The sequence below is a fragment of the Squalius cephalus genome, assembly GCF_949319135.1.
Source record: "Squalius cephalus genome assembly, chromosome: 4".
Lineage (NCBI taxonomy): Eukaryota > Metazoa > Chordata > Actinopteri > Cypriniformes > Leuciscidae > Squalius > Squalius cephalus.
Window position 1 is genome coordinate 10944226 of NC_137125.1, and position 5769 is coordinate 10949994.

At 40.8% G+C, this 5769-nt stretch overlaps 1 long non-coding RNA gene across 1 annotated transcript; it reads left to right on the forward strand.

The window, feature by feature from the left end:
* The first annotated feature begins 360 nt into the window (after nucleotides 1–360).
* Nucleotides 361–2179, forward strand: LOC307157762. Its single transcript, XR_013821062.1, has 4 exons — nucleotides 361–853; nucleotides 932–1087; nucleotides 1888–1935; nucleotides 2070–2179. It is a non-coding gene; the product is annotated as an uncharacterized lncRNA (long non-coding RNA).
* The last annotated feature ends 3590 nt before the right edge of the window (nucleotides 2180–5769 follow it).

Genomic DNA, 5769 nt, shown 5'->3' on the forward strand with positions numbered 1-5769 from the left:
TCGAGATCAAAAGATGAGGCGAGTTCTACCGCTCTCGAGTAAAGACTCATAAATGAATCACTTGTTCTCTTCGCCATGAAGGCTTTCTTGGTGCAATCCACAGCCAGTAACATCCCGCCAATTGATACTGCTCTCCCTTGCAAACTTTTATTAAGACCTTCCAGCTTCAGCAGGATATCCTGCCCCATTACAAGGCCAAGGACGGTGGTGCCTTTGTGAAAATGGCCAAGAAGGCCTCTTGCTCGAGGAGCTGAGACACTCCCTTTATCTGAAGCAATCTCCTCCAGTGCAGCCAGGACCACCTCATACTGTGTGAGGACCGACTTGATGGCTGGTGTGCACACAGTCCATCTTGTGGCACACAACGGCTTAATGGTGGTGAACGAGACATTTTCAGATATGGCTATCTGTTTGAAGATGGCCTTGAACTTCCCAGACTGGCCAAACAAACAACCCAGGTCATGGATCCATGTGAGGGCATCACTCACAACTGGTGCGGATGAGGAGACTGCCTGAGAGACCAGGTTCACACAATGCGGCCCACAGTGGACAAAAATGGCAAGCGGCTGTACTCTGCGGACCAAAGCTTGCATCCCAGATATGTGCCCCGACATGTTTGCCGCTCCGTCATATGTTTGGCCACGAAGACCTGAGAGTGGGAGGTTGAGGCGGAGCAGCACATCGGAGGCAATTTTCCAAAGATGTGTGCCAGTTGTGGAAGAGGCCTCGTACATCCCCACAAACTCCTCCCTTGGCTCCAGGTCTTTGTCGACATAGCGGAGGCAGATGGAGATCTGCTCCGTTCCACTGATGTCCTGGGTTCCATCCATTATGAGGGAGTACTGCAGTACAGGTCAGACAGAAATTTCTTCAGCAACCCCCCTAATTATGGTGTTTCCCATAATGCTCAATATTTCGTTTTGTATTTCAGGGCTGGTGTAGGTGTGATGCTTCTGCAGCCAGCTTGCCAGGTTGGGGTCATCCTCTGCCTTATCCCTGAGATAAGTCTGGAAGTTTCCCTCTTCGTTTGAATGGCCTCTAAGAGCCAAGCCCTGTTTGGAGAGATACCTCAGAGCACCTACAATTTGTAAGAGAGCAGACCTGGCTGCCTCTTGAGCACTTGCTGATGGGCTGCATAATTGCATTCTTACAGAATTTTGTAGATGCGTATGTGTGTTGACAGCTATAATGTGTGCCTTGCTGATCTCATGCCTACTGAAAGCATCCCTACCCTTTTTCCAGTTTCTGAAACCTGCCGATATGAAGGTTGGTTCAGCACTTTTGGCCAAGGTGGAGGTTTTCTGCACAAAGGTATTCATGCAATGAATACACAAAACCCCCTTTATTTGATGGCTGTAGTGTAGCCAGGGGAACGCTTTGTACCAGCTGTCCTGGAACCTTAGTGTCCAATTTGATTTGGTAAGTGGCTCAGTATCCCTTGCACTGGGCTGGTGCGGGCAGTCTAAAGGATGTTTGAGGTGGATCCCCTCATTTTGAGTAGCTGGCTGCTCCTGAAATGTAATTAGTTCATTGGATATGAATGAAGGAGTAATTGAGTAGTAGTTTAGTTAATGGCATCATTTTTGTAAATAGTTATTTGTGTAAATAATGTAGTAGTTTAGTAAGTGGAATAATTTTTGTCAAACAGTAATGTTGCTTGTTTTACGATTATTGTTGCTGTCTGTTTATTTGAATTGTATACTGTAGGTTTTTTCTCCAGATATATGCAGACCTCACCTCGTCATGCTCATCGGTCTGTTCCTGCCTGTCTGTCTTTCTTTCAGATGGACCTGGGACCTGGGACCTGTTCCTGATATAAACCATATGTAATGTAACTGTTTTTTCATTATTTTTGTTCATTAACCTGTACCTGTCATTTTTTTTCAGTTGTGTGTTGACCTCACCTCTCTATTGTGCACCAGTTCCTGACGTTCAGTAAGTTCTTGTCCCTAATTATGTAAACAATACAGTGAAGATGGATGGTAACTTGACTGATTTTGCCCTGTCTCATTTTTATTGTGCTTTTTTAAACAAAAACTTTTTTATAATGCCTGGATTTCTCCTTTTAGGACTTTGTTTCTGTTTTTGAATGTGCTACCTCACCTCTTCACTGTCTTCCACCAGTTCCTGCCTTTCACTTAATTCCTGTTCCTAATAAAACAAATTTTAAAAGATTGATAACTCCATTGATTTTGGCCTGTTTCATTTTTATTGTGGTTTTATGTGGTGTACACCCAACAGTCTACAGCAGTTCTTGTAATATCTTCTCTTATTTTCTCCAAACCGTAAATGTAATAATTAATATTAAGTAATTGGAAATTGAAGGCATGATTCGAGCAGGCTAAGTGGTCATACAAAAATTTGTCACACTTTTGCTCTTCGACCGACCATAGGAAATTAATGGGAAATTGACAAAAACACAAATATTCTCTACAAATCGGCCTCGATGCAGGAAAAAAAAGTGCTCAGCAATGAAGGGCTGACCCTTTAAAACATCAATAGTAAAAAACATAACATAATTAATAATTATAATTAATATAATTATAAAATTAATATAATGTTTATTAATAATAAAAATAAGCTGTGATAAAGCATTACTTTTTATTTTATTTTTATTGAATTGTAATGTTACCTGTAACAAAATGCTTTCTCTGTATTCAGGTTTGACTGCAATAATAATGCAAAAACGTGTACACGTGTACACTTCACATCAAATTTATTTAATTTTTTTTTTTATAAACCTTGGCAAAAAGTATTATTTGAGAATTTATCTAAAAAATACATTCAAATCCACATCTTAAAAGTAAGTAATTGGGTTCAAAAACAACTAGAGATAGAGAGCTATACAGGCATCTAGTGGTAAACCCATGAAATAACAAGTTTTATTTAATTTTCTATCAACAGATGGCACCATTTTTAGGTGTCCGGTCACTTCTGACCGGGAAGCTAACAAGTGGTACACCCAAATGAAGAGCACCTGAGGGTTAAGCAAACTGTGTGCTGCAGTAACTGCTAGCTAGCTAGCTAGCTAGCTAATAACATTGTTTGTCAAAAAGAGTGACAGGTTGGGTTATTCATTTAGCCGATAATAAGATACCGGCACTTACTGTGCAAGTCTGCTTGGCTTTAAAAAAAGCTCTGATGTCCTATCCACTTCTTTTTGACATAATGCTGGTATTATTCTCTCTATATGACTATCGCGCTTCTTTTTTTAAAGAATGTTTTTCAAATGAGCTGACAGTTTGGCATGGACAGTGAACGAGCGGGAACGAGGCTACCTAGTCTTTGCTGGGATTGGCCAGAATTTCTGGCCAAGGTATCATAGACGAGCAAGTCATTTTAGCCTTCATACAGTATATACACCATACCAGGTTGCTAGTGCCATGGACTATAACATATCAAAGTGATAACCTGTAGTAGAACAAATGGATGTTGTTGTACACAGCATGGATCTGCAGACCATTGACACAAAGGTAAGATGCGATATGTTTATTAAGATTTGCTGGTATTATGGCTAGGTCTTGTGCATTTGCACACAAGGGATCGGCTGTTTTAACTCTTCTCTTGCAATTAATGTTAGCCTTCCTTAGCCACCAACTTAATTAGCTAACGTTAGTTACGGTTTGCGTTCGTACAGCAAGCATTGGTGGAGATGATCGTGGAGTAGTCAGTATCTTGTTTAATTATTGCTTGAATCTATTGCTGAATTCTGGAATAGTTGTGATGATGATAATGAGGATTGGATGCTTTCAAGTTTTGGTCAAAATGCCTGATGTAGATTGGATGGATGCATGTTGTTGTGAATTGAGAGCAGTCAGATCATGGTGTGATAGGCAATAGCGTTCATCTGTGCGACACGCATTTTTGCTTTTTCAATCTTGGCAAAATTTGTAGTGCTTAAGTTGTGTTGTGTGTAGATATGGTCAATTGTACTAGGAATTAAATCAAATTATTACATGGCTTGGTTGAATTCCACTGTAGAATGCAGTCTGTTATTTCTTGATAACAGACCGCTGCTAAGTATAACACCGTTGCCATGAAAAACAGAGCGTTGCTATGGACGCGGCAGGATTCTAATCGTAGAGACGGAACTGACTATTTTCTTTAGCGGAAGCAATACAATCGTATTTAAATCAATAAACTCCTTTTTAAATCAATATTTTGTGTCAAATTATTGATTTATTTGGTGGGTAGCCATGTAATAAGCGGGATAATGTAGAGCGAGGCCCGATTTTGGGTTAGATTTTTTTTTTTCGTTTTCAGTGGTTATGAGGAGCAACATGAAAGAGAAATTTGGTAATCATTGTTTATGTACATTAAACCACGTCATGGCCATGTCATATTGTCAACATGGTACTTATGAAGCAGATTAGTGGGTCATATATCATATGTCTAATGCTTTTTGAAAATTTACGGCTTTCTTCTTCATAAAACGAGTCGGACATCATCACATTTTTGTATACACTTTTATTTATTTACATTAGTAAGCTACAGGACATCGTCTTTCAAAACATGACCTTGCGTGAAAGAGAGAAAAAAAATTAATGCATCATTGTACCCAGCACTTCTGAAAATGCACTTCTGAATGCGTCTCTGTCCCCAGCACATTTCAAACCAAACTGACGCCCATGTATATACAGTGAGGAAAATAAGTATTTGAACACCCTGCTATTTTGCAAGTTCTCCCACTTGGAAATCATGGAGGGGTCTGAAATTGTCATCGTAGGTGCATGTCCATTGTGAGAGACATAATCTAAAAAAGAAAATCCAGAAATCACAATATATGATTTTTTAACTATTTATTTGTATGATACAGCTGCAAATAAGTATTTGAACACCTGTCTATCAGCTAGAATTCTGACCCTCAAAGACCTGTTAGTCTGCCTTTAAAATGTCCACCTCCACTCCATTTATTATCCTAAATTAGATGCACCTGTTTGAGATCGTTAGCTGCATAAAGACACCTGTCCACCCCATACAATCAGTAAGAATCCAACTACTAACATGGCCAAGACCAAAGAGCTGTCCAAAGACACTAGAGACAAAATTGTACACCTCCACAAGGCTGGAAAGGGCTACGGGGAAATTGCCAAGCAGCTTGGTGAAAAAAGGTCCACTGTTGGAGCAATCATTAGAAAATGGAAGAAGCTAAACATGACTGTCAATCTCCCTCGGACTGGGGCTCCATGCAAGATCTCACCTCGTGGGGTCTCAATGATCCTAAGAAAGGTGAGAAATCAGCCCAGAACTACACGGGAGGAAGGTCAATGACCTGAAAAGAGCTGGGACCACCGTTTCCAAGGTTACTGTTGGTAATACACTAAGACGTCATGGTTTGAAATCATGCATGGCACGGAAGGTTCCCCTGCTTAAACCAGCACATGTCAAGGCCCATCTTAAGCTTTCCAATGACCATTTGGATGATCCAGAGGAGTCATGGGAGAAAGTCATGTGGTCAGATGAGACCAAAATAGAACTTTTTGGTCATAATTCCACTAAACGTGTTTGGAGGAAGAAGAATGATGAGTACCATCCCAAGAACACCATCCCTACTGTGAAGCATGGGGGTGGTAGCATCATGCTTTGGGGGTGTTTTTCTGCACATGGGACAGGGCGACTGCACTGTATTAAGGAGAGGATGACCGGGGCCATGTATTGCGAGATTTTGGGGAACAACCTTCCCTCAGTTAGAGCATTGAAGATGGGTCGAGGCTGGGTCTTCCAACATGACAATGACCCGAAGCACACAGCCAGGATAACCAAGGAGTG